Here is a 20,027-nt window from a genome sequence, read left to right on the forward strand (position 1 = left end):
CCTAGAACCTGCGAGGACTTGCATCTTCTCCTCTTGCCCTCCTAGAACTCTTCCGCCACCATAGGAGAAAACCACATTGGCCTGTTCAAGATCTATGGCCCCCTGATAGGTAGCACCAACTGTCAGACATAGAAGTAGCCACGTTAGACCATCCAGATTCAGTGGAGGTGCCAGATGACTGTAGCTGCATGAATGTTCCAGGAGAGATAAGTAGAAGTGCCACCAAGCTGAGCCTCAGATCAAAGTGCATGCCCACAGAATTAAAAGCAAATAAAATAATACTTGTTTTAAGTCATTAAGTTTTGAGGTGGTTTGTTATGCAGTGATAAGTTACCCATTACTGATTCAAATCACTTCCTTCATCGTATTCTTTTAAGGATTAAAATAAAAGATGTATGTAAAATGTATGCACAATGTCTGGTATGGCACAGAATAATTCTCCAAATGTTTACTGGGTACAGAAATGACATTCCCAGCATCATCATGGGATAAACAATGACTGGCCATAATGAATACTAATGAGGAATGTACTCACTCTACAAGAGTTAAATACCGGGCTACATAAGTTTGATCTGAGACTATTGGTTCAAAGTAAAAGAGAGGCATGATTGAATTGAACATTTATCATTAATACTGAGATTCTTTGAAATTCTTTGAGTATCATTACTACTCAGATATTTTTCTGGGAACTTGAATTAAAGTAAATGGGTATGAGGAGATAGAAAGTTGTCTTAAATCACTGCTTAAACGTTTAGGAATTGGGGTCTATATATACTCTTTAAAATGAAGAGCATTCATTTATGTATATAAATTTTCATTTATCGTATTAGAAATGAAAGCTGAGAAAAACTTTTAACAATTGTCAATGGTTATCAGTTAATTATTATGACAATATTAATTAAAAAATAAAAATAAACCATAAAAAACAATAAATTAAAAGGGACACATTTTTATGAAAGATAATTATATGTTTCTAAAACAAAAAATTAGGGAGGAGAGTGAGACTGTTCTATATTTTGTAAATTTCCTTAAAATCTGACTTAATAGAAAATAAGCCTTATTCAATCCTCATTCAACCTGTATGATATATTATTTTGGTGGAAACTTATGAAGAAATCTAGTCGATATAGACATGTATTTTGGAAAAAAGAAAGAGATTTTACCGCTTTTAAACTTATTGTAGAATACATCTTTGATAGCATAGCAACATTTTATGAGAAGTAGTTTCTAAAAGATCAGTTACAATATAAAATCTAAAACCACATCAAATAACTTTTCATATTATTATATTAAAATCCACTGGCTATCTCTTAATGTGAATGTATCTTTATCTATTTGGTCATCATGCATCGGTGACCTAGAAAATATTGGTTCACTAAATTATGCATAATCAAATTATTAACATACAGAAAATACTAAAAAGTATTCCTGTTAAAATTACAGCTAATCTTATCAGAATGATTTTAAAATATTGGGAAGTGTTACACCTATGGTGGCACAAAGAATTTTCAAAATTTTAACCTTTACTTCAAAGCTGAAATTCGATCACTGGCAACAAATACAAATACAAAATAGTTATTTTCCTTGAAGTAACAAGATCAATTTGTTTATTTTTGAGAAATATATGCCAAATACCTTAAGCCTCAATAGCTTTGACTATTAGTTACACTTTTATGTCAAAATGATGTTAAATGAAAAAGTAGCTAGTTCAGTGTGCAACTCAATTACAAAAGTGCTTTTTTGTTCAAGAAAACATCATACTTCAGTTTGCAGCAAAATTGCTTTATGCATACTTCACATTTCATCACAAAGGATATTAAGATGGTGTTTATTCAGAGAACAAGTTATAAAAAATAATGCATACTACTTCATAAAGGACATTGTTAAATGACCTGCCTTTTTGTTTTTTTGCTTGGTTACTTTAAAGAAATTACGGTGGAAAATACAGTGACTGCTACTAACAGTCTGGTGTTGCCATATTGAATTGTGCTAAGATTCTGGAAATTTTATCTACCATTGCCTTTGCACCATCATGGAAATTGTTAACACAATGATGAAACAAATAATACCTTAGTCTTATCTTAAAAATCGTTTTCACCTAGCACATGGCTCAAAAGGATCTTGGGAACTCCCATGGTACAAGGACAAGAATTTTGAGAATGACTATCAAATATTGACTTAAAAACAAAAACTTAAGTGTTTCTAGGAACTTGAGTATAAACAATCCTCTTTCAGGCCAGGGTGGAGATACCACTTTCCACCTCCAGTAACATCACTGTAGTGAGTTATATGGGATTTAGATTAAGATTTAAAATAACTAAGGCTGGACCAAGGGAAATTGCCTTGCTCATAATTGCTTACCCCATACCTGGGACCCTAATGACTCATACACAACCAATGTCAAAAACTGTGAATCAACTGAGGGAATTGGCAAAAGAGGGACAAAGATAGAGAAAGAAAGTGAGAAGGACACAGAAGACCCATGAAGTTATAGACAAAAAGAAATCAATAAATATACGGAGAGAAGGAGGAAACTGTGAAAGGAGGGATACAAAAACAGAAACAGTCATGGAGTCAAAATGAGAGAGAGAGAGAGAGAGAATGTTTTGAGGACACAAAAGCCAACAGAGATAGACAGGCAAAGAGAAACAGAGTCAGATAAAAGGAGACAGAGAATAAAAGTATACTATCATATTAGACTGTCAATGAAAGGGAAGGGAAAAAATCTTTGCTTTGACATACTTTTCAAGTAGTCACAGATTTTCTCTCTTTTCTGTGAGGCTGGTTTACAATAGATGCGTGGGAGTGTCTGCTTGCATGTGGATTAGGAAGATTGTTGCCTTTTCCTTCTGCCATGACCTGAAAGCCACACTGACTGTTGATGGATGTAGTAAGGGATGTCCTGCAGTAGAAGAAGACAGACCTAGGAATCTGCAGCATAAAAGAGGGGTCTTGGTGCATGAGAATGAGATCTGGCACTGGGCATCTTCCAGGTTGACATAATTGCCAGGCTGAATGAGAGATGTAGTGTAAGTGCTTTACTTTGTCACTTACACAATCTCGCTGGTAAGGCCTAAAGGAACTGAATCTTCAGGAGAACTAAACATATAATTTTCCCTTTAACCACAATAGGGAATTGCCACTGGTCCTCTCTACCAAACATTAGGCATGTTCAGATTCTTAAATGGAGACACAGTAAGGAACCACTTTGGATGTATGTATATAGAGAGAGATAAGGTCTTGCTATGTTCCCTAGGCTGGTCTCAAACTCCTGGCCACAAGCAATCCTCCCACCTTGGCGTTCGGATTACAGGCATGAACGACTATGCCCAGCCCCAGCTCACATTTGAAAACAAGATTACAAACAAGTAATTCCTAAATATTAGCACTATCATTGGGAAACACACAGAAAGACAGAATGCTAGATTCATTGTAAGTAAATGGCAACAGGTTAAAAAAAATAAGTGACTCTGTGTCATTACAGTCTGTTCCTATTAGTGTTCACATTGTCTGAAAGGAAGAGTAGGGAGTGGTCAATAAGATTAGGTTTCATATCAGTCCATGGCATGAAAATGGGAATTCTGGGCTGCTATTCACCATTATGAAGACAAAGGCAACTTGGTATCAAGTGTCTCTAGGGACAGGAAAAGCTGTATGAAGCTGTATGTAACATTAGGTGGAGAGGGGAAAAAACATGAGCAGGGAGAATGAAAGAACTATCAGCACCGGTTGTTGTGATGCCAAACAGGAAGATGAGCTCTCCTTGTGCTCTTGCCAATTCAGGTTAATGTTTAACAACTTAAAACTTGTACTCTGATTTTTATTAAAGTGACAGGTTTTTGTCTTGAAGTGGCACCGTTCCTTCATCTGTAAAGTGAAGTGGTGGAATCACACTGGTATTTCCCAAACCATTCCGTATAATGCTTGTGCACTAGAAGATGCTAACATAATCAATTAAAGTTTGACAAATATTTCCTTCCGTTCTTCCTTCCTTCCTCCCTCCCCCCCCCTTCCCTCCCCTACCCTTCCCTTCTCCTTTTCTTGCCTTTCTTCCTCTCTTTTCCTTATCATTCCCCTACAATCTACTTAACATAATAAAGAGTCTAAGACTACCACAATGAAAGATAATATTTAACAAACTGATTTAAACACAGAATTTCTTTCTCTTTTTTCATATCGCCATCTCTTGGGATGATAACATTACTCTGGGAAACACTTTATGAAATGCTAAACTTGATACTTGCTAAAAACCCTTATGAATCCAGGATTCTATAATTCTAAGCAGGACTAAGTGGGAGCACAGGAAATTGTCCCCTAAATTAGCTCTATTTGCCTCTGTAACCCAAGTGTCTTGACTCAGCATATTCAGAAGCCTGACAGTTGAGGGCCATGGAGAATAGCCTATTATTTAGTCTCTTTGGATTATCATCAACATCACACTAAGACACTGTGCATGTGAAGCATACCCCGGGAGGTGCTATTATCTTACCACCACTTAATTTTTAGTTCAATGAGCACAAGAAGAGATTTCCTTTTGGAAAAATCAGGAAATTAATTTAGGATTGCAGGAATTACATACAATTCCCCATGTAATGCAATGCCAAATTTCAAAAAGTACAAAGGGATGCACATGAAATTTCACAGAATTAGGAGGCTTTACACTGAAGGAGAAATAGAATGAAAATGATCTGCCTGAAGTAAGCATTAATGTTTTATTTTATGGCTATGTTCCTCCTTTTAGTTCAGCATTCCCTAGATTCTCTTAAACTTTATGATTTTTGTTTGATTATCATCTATCTCTTACAGGTGAGGCTTCACAATTCCAGGTGGCAGTAATAAAGTCCATACTTATGGATGTCTCAATATCTCCAATCTGTGGAATATAAATTTTGAATATATACAAGTTGAATGGCTTCCATTTTCCGGATATGAAATATCTGTTCATGTTTTTGTTGTTTTGATTGTTTATATCACTTTATATGACAATATCTAGACCATCATAAAAGAGGTTTGGGAAAATAAAATCTACCTAAAGATTTTAACATTTAGTGGAAAAATGCATTCATAGATCACTTTGCCCTAGAATTTCCACTTACCAGTAAAATAAAGACGATAAGAATAATTTATTAAGCACTTTTTATATTCTTGGCAATGCACTAAATTCTTTACCTATAGCATCTGAATGCTTATAATAAGCCTGAGGTTGGTGCTGTTATCATGTCCATTTTATACTAAAACTCAAAGTAGTTACATAAACTTTTTCAAAGTCACACTGCTTTTAATGGCAAATCTTGTCATCAGATCTAGGTTTGTCTGATTCCAAAGTCTAAATTATTAATGACACTCCTTCATTGCTAATTGTTTCTTTATTCAATGCCATCATAGTAGCCAACAGATGACCATCCATTAAGGCTCATGTCATAGACTGTCTGAATATTCTTCATGGTTAACTGGATGAGTCTAACCTTGGAGTGGATTCTGGGAGCTACAGCTGTATTTAAGCATTGTAATGATATTGACCTCAGTGGGTAGAATGTGAAGCTGAGGAAAAGCTACAGAAAATGTCTCATGGTGACCCTGTAATGATGAATCAAACTAATCATTAACAAAATATTTAATAAGAATATCTAGGCAAAAAGACAACACATGAATTCAGACAATAGGAGCAAAGGGTAATACAATAACAGCAAAGCGAGTTTGAAATCGCAGCAGAGGTAGACTAAAAAGATTCCCTGAGGTACTGAAAAAAGGGGTGCTGACACTTTTTTAGAATGCCCACAGTCTCTCCAGTGTAAGGAGAATGTTTTAAAACCTACCAAGTTGTATCTGACAGGATATACAGCCCTCCAGGAATCGGTATCTCCCCTCGTTTACCGTACAATGAGCCCCCTTATCATATTACGCACCTATACTTTACTTCTTAGGCAGGTTAAACTGCTGTGAGGTACACTGCAAATGGTAAGAAAGGAGAGAAGAGGAGAAAAAAGGGGAGACGGAGAGAAGAAGGGAAGGGAGGGGGGAGAGGGAGAGAGGAGTGTTGAGTTGTTGAGGAAGAGTGAGAGAGAAAGAGAGGTTGGCCATGGCCATGATATCCAAGGAAGGAGCCTCAATCAAAGATGATGCCAAAACCTCAGAGACTCAGCTCTTAATAACCACTAATAAGACGATGATATCAAAACTAACAACATGCAAAGGGAAAGAGCAGGGACTGGTACATGGGACAATGTTCAACAGGATCACTCAGATAACTTCGTGGTAGAACTTGAAGGAACACAATCATCGGAGAAATCTGTCTTGTGGAATCTCCTCAAGTCACCAAGGTCTGCTGAGTTGGTTTGTTGTACAGGTTTTGAAATTGCTGGATTGGAAATGAGAAATAAACCTATGAGATTGAGGGGTAGGGATGGAAGAAAACAGAGAAATAGTCTCAACATTAGAAGACATGAGAAAGAAAACAAAATTATTTCTGAAAAATTATCATAGTTTATTGTCTCTTAAGAACAATAAGGTAGATAGGACAATTGGGAAATAAATTGCTGAGGTAAAAAAGACACAGATCAGAGGTGAGGTCTAGATACATTATAATAACCCAAATAATAAAGTTACATGGGAATAGAAGGATAGGAGTAAACGAAAGGAAGATGTGGACAAAATAAAGATGAGAAAAAATAGACACATGTATAGGATCACCAAGGGAGCAAAAGTGATTCAAGAAAGGAGGAATTAAACTTATTTATCATTCATATTCTCCTTCAGTCCCTTGCTCCTTTCCTTTATCTCTCTCTCTCTCTTTCTCTCTCTCTCTCTCTGTCTCTGTCACACACACACACACACACACACACTCTCACACACACACACACACAGAGAACAATGAATCCCAGGATTCGGAACTTAGTCTACCAGCCCAGTTCTATCTAATACTGAATCAAGACAAACAGAATTACTGTGACTATTTACAAATGGCTACTGCTTCCAGGCAGTTGTCAAGGCCTGGAAGAATGTACAAATGTCATCTAGACATAGTGAAACATAAAAGACATTTTGGATGTTAAGAGCTCAGACTTTTAATATATACCAACTCTAAAAGCTGCAATTATGAGGCAATAACCATGTGGGTAAATATAGTGCACATCTCCAAGATAATAAAATAAATGGTCCTCATAGGGTAGTTTTAATGCTAAATTTTGTGCTTCTAACAACTGCATTTTAAATCTTTAATGCTGGTGTTAAGATTTTCAGCACAAGTGAATTAGGTTGTTCACACTATTCAGACTCAAAATTAACAAATGTTCTTAGAGCAAAAAGTACATAGAAATTCTGCCTTCGTGAATATATTCTTGATATGTGTAGGATTTTGACTAAAAGCATTTCAATTATACTTTTAATTGAAAAGATAGCTCTCAAGAAAATACCCTTCCCCCTCTAAGAAAAGATAGCAAATAATTAGAACACCTATAATCACAGCACTTTGAAAGGCCAAGGTACGAGGATTGCTTGAAGCCTGGTGTTCAAGACCAGCCTGAGCAACACAGCAAGATTCTGTCAAAGGAATTAGCCAGGCAGGGCAGTGGACACCTGCAGTTCCAGCTACTGGGGAGGCTGAGGCAGAAGAATCAGTGGAGCCTAGGAGTTTGAGGTTACAGTGAGCTATGATAGCGTTACAGCCAGCCTAGATGACAGGGTAAGACCTTTTCTCTAAAACAAACAAACAAACAAACAGAAAATGTTTCTGTGTGTCTCTGTGTGTTGTGTGTTATAGAAAAAAGATTATGGAAGCGTCATAAAATGTTACTATCTGTGCTCATTTGTAAGTGGTAAGAAATGTGCATAATTGTCACTTTAAAGTATTTTGATATTATTTAATTTTTTTGTTGTGGACATATATTTCATTTAAATGTGGGGAAATTGTTACTAAAAATAAATAGGCAGATGTAACTTATAAATCGGTTACAAAATCACTTCTATGATCAGTATTCCAAAATATTTTATATAAAATAATGGTACCTGAGTCATCAGAAAATCTATATTCTAGAAAATGTTGAAAAAAAACTCAAATACAGTTATTAATTATCTCATTTATTCATTTATTCATTCACTCAAGATGCCTTTATTTAAATTTTAACAAAATATTGAATTATTTAATATTTACTACATATGAATCACTACTAATCACAAGGTCTACAGGAATGGAGGAAGCACCATAGCTGTCTTTAAAATGACCAAATGCCATGAAATCAGAAAATGATGGAGAAAGGTTAAGCTCATATAGATTTATTTGGCTAAGAAGCATTCAGATATTGGTAATAGTATAAACCCAGCTATATACTATAAGGTTTGGAATAATTGGAATAGGCACAATTCTCTAGACGGCAATACAATCTTACTGCCATACTATCGCCAGCAAGAGTGTGATCTGTGGCAAGAATGGAACCAAGCACCACAATGCACATAGGTTTGTCTTCCCCTTCCTTTTTTTCCCATCCTGTCAGACAGGCCCTAAATTTCTACTTTCAAGCAGCCAAATAAGGACTTAGGCAAATTCAGGCCCCTAGCATAGTCTGGCGATTTATATATTTGGGGTATATATGGCTTAGGATTTCATAGCCAGGGAATAACTTGTAAAGTAATCCATAAACATAGCCCATAATTGTATTTTGCATGTTTATTAAAAAGGAGTAAACGGAGCAGGACTCATCCATATCCTTTCCTTTTTGGCTCAGGAGAAGATAGGATATGTACTTAAACTACAATTTATAATCTCAGAACCTCCTCCGGCTCCAGAAGAGCTATTTATCATCTCAGTGCTAAATGTAGCCCAGAAAGAGAAAATGAACCTCCTGTAATGAAAAGTCTGAAAGTTGGAGCTATAAACAACTGCATGGAGAGTACTGCGCTGAATTTATACAGACTGTAACCATCATTCAAGGTGAAGAAATCAATGACAGAACAAAAATCATCCACTGAACCTCAAGAGACACCTCTTTTCTCTGTGCTTTGCTTTTCTATATAGCGTTCTCATTCCTGATCAAGTTCTCTCCCCAGGGAGTGCTAATTGACCAACAGCTCCAGAAGTCTGTTTTGTTCTATAAACCAGCAGGCTCAAAGAGTGCTCTGTGGAAAACTTAACATTAATACTACTTCTGACTTCCTCCAAGAGAGCTGCTATGCCTGTATCATAACTTTTGCTGTCACTTTGGAGTCTCTTTTCCAAGCTCTTATTTAATACGCTTTAGGGAAAAAATACAGTTCATTAAAACAAACAAACAAACAAGTCATTTGGTTTCAGGCATTAAATAGTACATAACCTACTAAATAAACACAATCAATACTGAAGGTAGGGTGGGACTTATTGGTAAAATATTTTTTTAAGTCTATTTCCTAAAAAGATTGGCTGGTTTTTACCAGGTGGTAGGCCTTATTCTATGTACTTCACCTGTATTAAATCAGTCAATCCTCATGATGACCTTAGGAAGTTGGTAGCACTGTTAATCACAGTTTACTAAAAAGGAAACTGAGGTTTGGAGAATTTAAGACTAAGTAATTTATCCAAATTCATGCAGATAGCAAATGTTGACATCCTTCCACTCATACCTTTAGATTAGAAATTCATTATTTTTAGATCAAACTTAGTTAAAACATTTTGCATTTACTTTTAAATGTTCTTGGAGTATAAAACCAAGGATAATAAATATGCCTAACTTTCTTCATACCACAAACAGTCATTTGGGCCATTTCCTTTTCTCTTTCTTTATAATGTACTGGTACATAGCTAAATTACTACATACATGTAAATGTTAAAATATTTTACTACAAAAGTATCAAGCACAGAGAAACATTAAAAGATTTTATAGTAGTCCCATATACCAATAACGAGATTTTGCTATTAATAATTTACTACATTTTGTTTATCATACATCCATCTATTATATATTTATATCATTAATTATATATCTATATATCTATTATATTATTTTGTATCCTCTTTTTAACTTTACATCTTACTTTAATCTTAAACATACTTTAATTACTTCCCTTAAAGAGATTCACCCACACATTCATTAGGTCATGCTCTGGCCTAATCCTGGAATTTCACTCATTTAAAATATTTTCTTCTCATCCTTTACCTTCTCAATACTACAAATGCTACTTATCCTTGAAGGTTTAATTCCTACATTTCATTGTCTATGTTAATAATATTCTGCCTATATTGACTCTAAGTAAGATACAATGTTCTGCATTTGTGTAAGTGTTTGGTGCTGGCAATTCCATAGAAAAGGGGAAATTGAAACTGAAATTTCCATTTTTCATTGTCTTCAAGAGAAATTTGCATTACAGGAGATTCCACATGACAAGACGACATTTTGTAGTAATACTTGAGAAGAAGATTGACTAACAGAACTTGCTGCAATGTTGGTACTATTTTATATATCACTATAAGTATTTAGCATTGAGTTTTTAATTTTAATTAACTTAAGTAGCCATAAATGCCTAATGGCTACCTAAGTAGCACAGCTCAAGACTAGTACATTGAAGATAAGAAAAGTTTCCTATCATGTGATCAAGCCGTTCTACTACTGGGTATGTATTGAAAGGAAATGAAATCATTGATTTATGAAAAGGATACATGAACCCTCATGTTTACTGCAGCATTATTCACAATAGCCAAGATATGGAATTAATCTAAGTATACATCAGTGGATGAATAAAGTAAATATGGTATATGAATATATATATATACACATACACACACACACGCACACACACAATGGAACACCATTAACTCATAAAAAAGAATGAAATCCTGTCATTTGCAGCAACGTGGATGCAAATGCAGGCCATTATGGTAAGTGAAATAAGCCAGGCACAGAAAGACAAATATCATATATTCTTATTCACATATGTGAGCTAAAAAATTTGATCTCATGGAGTTAGTAAAATAATAGTTTTCAGCAGCTGGGAAGAGTGTGTGTGGGAAGAGGGGATGAATAGAGGTTGGTTAATGGATACAAACATCTAGTTAGAAGGAATAAGTTCTAGTGTTTGCTAGCACAATAAGGTGATTACAGTTAACATTAATATATCGTACACATCAAAACAGCTAGAAGAAAAGGTTTCAAATATTACCATAACAAAGAAATAATAAATGTTCAAGGTGATGAATATCCTAAATACCTGGATTTGATCATTACACATCTACTTGTGTAATATACTTTGTCAGGTGCTGAAGATGCAAATATATATACACACATACATATACATATTCTGTATAAGGAGCTTACATTTATCACAGTCAAGGACAATTTGTGACACAGAATATCCAGTTCAGAAGTTATATGAACTGGATTATATGAAATTATATGAAAATTCACCATGTCAGTATTTTAGAACAGAGAAGGGCACCTAACTCAGTCCCCAGTACCTGTGAATGACAGAAAATACACCAAAAAAGCTTCCTATAAGGATGTGTGAGCTCAACCTTAAAATTTAAGTAGTAGCTGATTCAGAAAAACAGTATAAGGAGACCTTTCCAGAGAAATATTAGCTAAAATACTGAGGCAAGAAGCATCATGATATACATGGAAACCTGAAAGCAGTTCTGCTTTTCTCAGCTAGTATGGACAGACTATTTAGGACTGGTATGCTCTGTTTAAGAGCTGGGGTGTTATTCTGTAAGAATGAGAAACCACCAAGGAGTCACAAACAAGGAGTGACATAGTCAGATTCTAGTTTTAAACAGATCATCGTAGAGACAAGGTAACCAGAAAGGCAACAAGCTATGGTAATTTTGCAATATACTGTGATAGAGATACTAGAGGCCTGAATCAAGCTATTGTCAATGAGGGTGAACATGAGGAAACAGAGTAGAGAAATAAGTAAGATTAAGTTTAGGTATAATCCCTAGGTTTAGTAGTTTAAAGAAAAAGATAAAAAGCTTAGTTTTAGGTAAATTTAGTATACCTGCCTATGAACTATGCACATGGGATGGTCTAAGATATGGAAGGAAGCAACGAGGAAGAAGAAAATATTTCCTGTGCAGTTTCAGGACTTCTACTTCTCACCAACACTAGTATCTCAACTCATGAGCTACCAGTTTATATCAAAATACACAATTTTAAAATAGAATATAAAACAATGATCTTATATTAATCTTATAATAATCTTATATTAATTTTAATAATCTAAATAATTTATCTTTTGGAGCTAAGTCGGCATTTTATGCATCAAATGGTAAAGAGTAGAAATGGCATGTATTTCATCCTGATAACGAACAGGTAGAGTTCAGATTTTATCTAATTACAACAATTCTTAGGATGTAAATTCAAGAGTTAACTTAAAATATATTTGCCTCAGATAAGGAGAGAGTGAATAGTGAACTATTTACATAAAAGCATTATCTGAGTATTTTTATTGAAACCCAAGTAACCAGAACACTAGTGTCAATTGATATTACTAATCTCTCTTGACCCCTTCCTTTTCAAGGAAACAAATACTAGGATTTTATTTCAAGAAACTTTCAGAAGAAAAGCTAAGTCCAGGGTATAACTGGGCACAAGAAAATATTCATTCCAGTTTCCTACATATTTAAATCACTGGACAATTAGGACTAATACTCAGAATCATGTTTCCTTCACATTATAAGTTTTGCAATTATTGTTTACTTTTTACCACTACATTATGCTTCCTGAGAAAAGGCAACTTATAAACATGCATTTAAAAAGGCTTACACAGAGAGGGTCAGTACAAAAGGTTTTCCAGCATAACATACAGTAATTGAATCAATTAGTGGGAATAACTCAAATACTACTTCTTAAAAATCACTCGAGCTCCCTTTTATGATTTTTAATACCTTAAATATCTTTAATCTTTATGAAATTTCCAGACAAAATGGTAGTAATGATTACTCTCCCCTGATCAAACACAAAGTAACTACATAAAAGAAACAGAGAAACTATAAGTAAATATAAAAATATCCATGTGGCAGAGTTATTCTCAGGCCTAAATATGTCTTCATAAGGGCTGCATAGGGAAAGTTTAAGTATGAATTTGTCTAGACAGGATACTTTTGCAAAGCAAAGCTAAAAAGCCCCCAAAGCCAATTTAAATGACTAGTTTTATCCCACTTGTGTGCCTGTAGAAGCTCAATCCACAGACCTATTGATTTAGATAATCTATGGATAGAGGAAAATTTTCTTTCAGCATCTTTCCAAAAGTTGCCCAGAAGAAGGTGATTGGCCCCTTAAGTTTCTTGACATAAAAGTTGAGATTGAAAGGCCACCTCGTCTCAAACTGTGCTGAATGTCCTTATCCTGAGAAATTAAGAGGTTGAAAAAACTGACTAAAGTCTGAAAAGCAGGGATTAGAACAAAAAAATAAGAGAGGTTGAGAAGCAGGATAAGAATCGAGGCCTCTTTACCTTTGAAGAACTATGAACAAATGGTTAGAAAATCACACAATGATAATTAGTAGCACTATTTTATATTCTTATTCCTTAGATGTGGACTGTTTTCTAAAGACTTCCATATATTTATCTATTATAATCTGTACATCAACTTTGTCAGGTAGGCAGCAGAGATTTTTTTCCAGATAAAGCAAGGTTGGTGATAAACCAGCTTACAAATGAGTAGCCATCATGCGTTAGTCATATGTTAATTCTCACAATCATTATGTGTAATATGTAGTATTATTACTCTTGTCTTATGCATGAACAAACAAACGCATAGAGATACCAACGACCTGGCAACTTATGTCACTTAGCATATGGTAGAGTTAAGGTAAAACATCTAACTACCCTGACGTGGAGCATATTTTGTTTATTTGCTTTTCAGTAGACCACACTGCCTCTCATTAAAGAGTTTAATGTATTCCATAAAAGTAATAGAGAGTCCCCAGGGTAAACTGCTTTCAATGTCAGGAAGAGTTATTTAAACAACAGTTAAAAGGATAATTATTTGAAAAGAAAAATGGAGTATATTGTTTTGCCTTTACCTAAAGGTAGGAGGTACACTTTTAACTAATACCCACTTACTGATTCATAAAACTGAGTCCTCCCTTTACTTAAAGAATAGAGAAACTAACATATATTGAGACCTGAGAATGTGACAACTGCTTATGATCATAATTATTCTTCAAGATTTCACCTATTTTGGAAAAGACGAAATGAGGCACCGACAGTGTTTCACACATGACCATACAGTCTGCAAGCTGTGGGACTAGACTGTATCTCTAATGCCAACTACCTTACAATGAAAATCTTCTATTACATGAGCACCCCTAGAGCTGAGTCCTACTTGCCTTGCTTGTTATCTGCCTTGAGGCCCAAGGCAGTGCCCAATTCACACTCAAATTTGAGGGCTTTGCCGAGTTCTTATACCTAACACAGCTCCCAAATAATTATTTTTTGACAGACTTAGGAAAATGGCATGAAGTAGAGTTTAAAGAATTTAACTGAAACAACATTGTAAGGAAAAGTCAGTTCTGGAGAATACAAACTATCCTACCACTAGGCTAAGAACCAGTTCCTAGGGGACTGAAGAAAATGAGAAAACTGAAGCAGAAGGAAATAAATCTTGTATCATTTCTGGTAGTAAATGTGAGAAGAGTACAACCAAATACGACCTGGGGCATTCCTCCACATTTCAGTCACCTTTTGTTTTAGAGAGAGAAGCTAGTTGCATGGGATGATCATGTTATTACTTTTGAATTTCTGACTTTTTGCCGCCTACATCATTCAGTTATGTTTTATTACCTTTTATTCCCCTTGGCAACAAGATTGACCATTAGTCTGAGTTGATATCTAATATTTCTAAGGGAAAAATGTTATACCTCATGAACATAGTCTTGTCAGACAAGGTTAGGATTTATTTCTGATAGGCAGGAAGGGAACAGGTGTTTTAATATCACTAAAATGTAAGATGTATAGCATACAATCTATGTCTTCTCTTTCACCTCTAGCAGAGAGCGAGAAAGAGAAAGAGAAATCAGAGAACATTTCTGCAACTTCTTGATCATTTTCAAATAAGTTTTAGGAAGAAGCTTTAAGGAAGTTTTATCAAAACCCTAATATTAAGCATATACTACTATGTGCTATTCAAATAATATACATATATTAATGAAGTCTTGCACACCAAATTGAACATTGGATTCAACTTTTAATTTATATTATTTGACACCGTGAGGTAGACTTTTCATTCATATTTTTATCTGAACTTCATAATGGACTAATAAAATCACTAAGAATGTTATAAAACTAGAACAAAATTTGTAACATTTAACAGATGAGCCACAGATCACAGACATCAATATAAAATTGATAATTGAATAAACCGATCTTTTAGACTTACAGCAAATAGACGTACCGAGTTTTTGCTCTAGAAATTGATTATTAGGACATTTTCCTTTCAAATACTGGAGTGGCTGGGCTACATCTCCTTTTACTTTGTTACAAAGCCTGGATCCCTTTTATCCTGTTACAATGAACTAGGAGATGAAGAATCACAGTAGATCCCAAGTGACTTTTCCAGGGCTAAACTGCAAGCAAGGTTTATTCAGATGTTTCTTATTAAAGTAAAAATCTCACTGTAATGAAATTGATGTTTACTTGTCTATCTTACTTACAATATTAGAAGCTACCCTACCTTCTTAAAGGTAAAAATAAGGTTGCACTTCACTTTTTTACTTCAAAAGCCTATGACAGAGCCTGGCATATATTAACAGCATGTAATAGATGTCTTTTGGATGAACTGGTGTTCTTTTAACCTCTGTGTTTCAATATAAATGCAGAGAATGAATTAGATCTAAGAAGTCCTTTTTTAGGTATTAAACGTCATATCCCAGATTCTATACTAGTTTCATTTTTAAAAACAAAGAATTATCTTCATGTTTCTTGGAACTGGTACTAATTTTGATGTATAAAGTGCAATTTTCACACAACTGATGATACCTTGAAAAAATGTGACATGGCAATCAGCTCTTCGCTGTTATCAAACCAAAACAGAGAGCAATTAAGATATATGCCTATGGGTAATAATAGTTTCTTGTAGACACATGCTCCCAAAGGAACACAGTGATTCTTATCAGAAGTCAGAAATAAAAGAGAATGTGGCAGCACAAGTACATAACATAGTCATGCCTTCATTCAATCAATAGTTATATGTAAATTTTATTCATAAGACTAAATCATTAAAGAAAAAAATACTTGTCCTGGTAGAGATCACATTTTACTGGGGTTATAGATAAATAATAATAAGCATAGCATAGTAGTAAATTATTTATACATTAGAAGAACATCAGCACTATGTTAAAAAAAAAAAGAGCAGATTAAGTCATATTGGATGTCTTATGGGACACAATTTTACAGAGTGGTCAGCATATGCCTTATTGAAAAGGTAACACTTGAGTAAAGTCTTCAAAGGAAAGACTAACACCTGAGGAAAAAAATCCAAGCAAGAATAACAGCAAGTATAAAGACCAGGGGCAGGTAGTGGGCCCTGCGCTGGTAACTGGGACTGAAGCAGGGCTAGGAAAATTAATATAAATAGAAAACAAAGTTAAAAGGTAACAGGACGTAGTATTACTGTGGCTTTTAAGCTGAAGAGAAATAAGGAATCATTAGATGTTTTTGAACTGGTTTGAGATTTAAAAGATGACTTTGGCTTCTGTTTGAGAAAGACTATAAAGACGTAGCGATAAAAGCAGAAAAACCAGTCAGGAAGTGGCTCTAATAATTCATTATCCTGTTGCTGATAACTTAGACCAGGGTAATGGTAGCAGAGATAGGGAAAAGTTACAGGCTTTTGATTATGGTTTCCAAGAAGAACTAGAAGGATTTGCTAATGAACTGACGTGGGTATGAAGGAAGAGAGGAGATTCAAGAATGATTCTTAGGATTTTGCCATGGAGCACCCAAGAGTGGAGTTACCATTAAATGAAATGAAGTAGACAGTAGCTAAAGCAAAAGTTTTGTTTTTGTTTTCCTTTAGAAAATTAAAATATCATGTTTCTTTGTAATGAGTTTAGGATGTCTATCAGACATTTATGTAGGCAGTTAAATTTAGAGATCTGGAGCACAAAAGAGAGTTTGATCTAGAAATACGTGTTTATGATTCATCAGCATATACTTCGGATTTCTGACAATGAGATGTGTTCACAAAGGAAGACAGTGTAGGTGGGAAAAGAAGGGTAGGAAGGGGAAGAAAGGGAAGAGAAGAGATGAGGTCCTAGTACTAAGCCTAGGGCACATCAGTGTTAGGAAGGCCAGAGAAAAGAAGAGTGAGCAAAAGAGATGCAAAAGAGATTGAAAGAAATGGCTGAGGAGACGTGCTACTGGAGGGCCTGGACTCCTGGAAACCAAGTGAAGAAACTGCTTCTAGGAAAAGGAAGACATTTCATTTGCATTTCAAAACCTAACCTTGGAGGAAGGAGAAAGATGGTAGAATACCAGGTGCCGCCAATGGTCCCCCTGACAAGAACACCAAATTAACAAGTATTTACACAAGAAAAGCACCTTCATCAGAACCAAAAATCAGGTGAGAACTCACAGTACCTGGTTTTAACATCCTATCCCTGAAAGAGGCAATGAAGAGGTAGAAAAAATCTCGAATCGCTAATGCAACCCCTCCCTCAACTCCCAGCAGTGGCAGAGTGTGGAGACTGTTTCAGTGTGCTGAGGGAGGGAGACCACAGTAGTTATGAGGCATTGAACTCAGGGCTGTATTGTTAGAGCAGAAAACAAAACTAGGCCAAACTCAGCTGACATCCACCCACAGACCAGAGCATTTAGACTAGCTCTAGCCAAACAGGAATTGCCAATCCCAGCAGTCAGAACTTGAGTTACTGTGATCCTTGCCACTATGGGTTAAAGTGCTATGGGTCTCTAAGTAAACTTGAAAGGCAATCTAGGCGACAAGGACTGCAACGTTTACGAGAGTCCTAGTGCTGAACTGGGCCCAGAGACAGTGGACTAGGGGAGCATGCAACCTGTTGAGACACCAGCGAGAGCAGCTAAGGAAGTGCTGGCATTACCCCTCCCCAAGCCCAGGCTACACAGCTTGCAGCTCCAAAAGAGACCCATTCTTTCCCCTTGAGAAGAGGAAAGGGAAGAGTTGGGGAGGAATGTCTTGCATCTTGGATACCAGCTCAGCCATAACAGGATACAGAACTGGTCAGAGTCATGAGACCCCTGTTCCAGGCCCTAATTCCTGGACGATATTTCTAAGCACACCCTGGGCAAGACGGGAACTCACCGCCTTACAGGGAAAAAACCCAGTCCTGGCAGCATTCATCATCTGCTAAGTGAAGGGCCCTTGGGCCTTGAATAATCAACAGCAATACCCAGGTACTATGTCGAGGACCTTGGGTGAGTCTCTGAGACCTCCTGGCTTCAGGTATCATCTTGGCCACAGTGGCATAGAGCACCAAGCGGGCAGGCTCTTGGGGTCCTAGATTCTAGGACTTGAATTTTGGATTACATTTCTGGACCTGCCCATTGCCAGAAGGGAGCCCACTGCCCTAAAGGATGAGTCCCTAGTCAGGTAGCATTAAGCACAAACTGAATTAAGAGCCCTTGGGCCTTAAGGCAACATTGGTGGCAATTTGGCATTACTCTCTGTGGGCCTATGGTGGTGCTGGCTGTGGGGTGTGGCTCGTCTGCCTTTTGAAAGGCAGGGGAAAGAATGGAAGACTGCATCTTGTGGTTTGAGTGCTGCCAGCTCAGCTGCAATACAATAAAACACCAGGTAGACTTTTAATGTTTTTGACTCTAGTCCTTGACTCTCAGAAGGTACCTCTGGACTAACCTGGGGCCTAGGGAAACCTGGTGCCCTGAAGGTAAGGACAAAGGCCTGGCCATCTTTGCCACCTGCTAGTTGTAGAGCTCCAGGACCTTGAGTGAACAGAGTCAGTAGCCAGAGAATGGTTACAGCAGGCCTTGGGTGAGACCCAGTGCTGCGGTAGCTTCAGATCTAACCTAGTACAGTCATAGTGGTGGTAGCCACAAGGGTGCTTGTATCACTCCACCCCCAGCTTTAGGTGGTTCAGACCAGAGAGAAAGACTGTTTGGAAGAAAGTAAGGGAAGAGAACAAGAGTCTCTGCCTGGTAATCCAGATAATACTCCTGGATCTTTTCTAAGACCATCAAAGAAGTACTTCTATGAGTCTGCAAGAACCACAGCATTACTGGGCTTGGGGTGCCCCTAAAGCAAAACAGCTTAGATCACAACATGCAAGTCCTTATGAATATCTGAAAGACAGGTACAAACAAGCCCAGACAGTAACACTGTAATAAATGCCTAACTCTTCAATGCCCAAACACAGATGAACATTCATAATCATCAGCAACGGCCAGGGAAACATGACCTCACAACATGAACTAAAGAATGTACCAGGGACCAATCCTGGAGAAATAGAGATATGTGACCTTTCAGACAGAGATTTCAAAATAGCTGTGTTGAGGAAACTCAAAGAAATTCAGGATAACACAGACAAGGAATTCAGAATTCTATCAGATAAATTTAACAAACAGATTGAAATAATTTCAAAGAACCAAGCAAAATTCTGGAGCTGAAAATGCTATTGAAAAATACTCTGAAGAATGCATCAGAATCTCTTAATAGCAGAACTGATCAAGCAGAAGAAAAGAATTAGTGAGCCTGAAGACAGGCTATTCGAAAATATGCAGTCAGAGAAGATGTATTAGTCTGTTCTCATGCTGCTAATAAAGACACATTGGGAGACTGGGTAATTTATTAAAAAAAGGAGGTTTAATGACTCACAGTTCCACATAGCTGGGGAGGTCTGAGAATCATGGCAGAATGTGAAGGAGGGGCAAAGGCACATCTTCCATGGTGGCAGGCAAGAGAGCATGTGCAGAGGAACTGCCCTTTCTTTTTTATTTATTTATTTATTTATTTATTTATTTATTTATTTATTTATTTTTATTATACTTTAAGTTCTAGGGTACATGTGCATAATGTGCAGGTTTGTTACATATGTATACTTGTGCCATGTTGGTGTGCTGCACCCATCAAATC

Source organism: Rhinopithecus bieti, unplaced genomic scaffold, assembly GCF_001698545.2.
Source record: "Rhinopithecus bieti isolate Rb0 unplaced genomic scaffold, ASM169854v2 scaffold_2572, whole genome shotgun sequence".
NCBI lineage: Eukaryota > Metazoa > Chordata > Mammalia > Primates > Cercopithecidae > Rhinopithecus > Rhinopithecus bieti.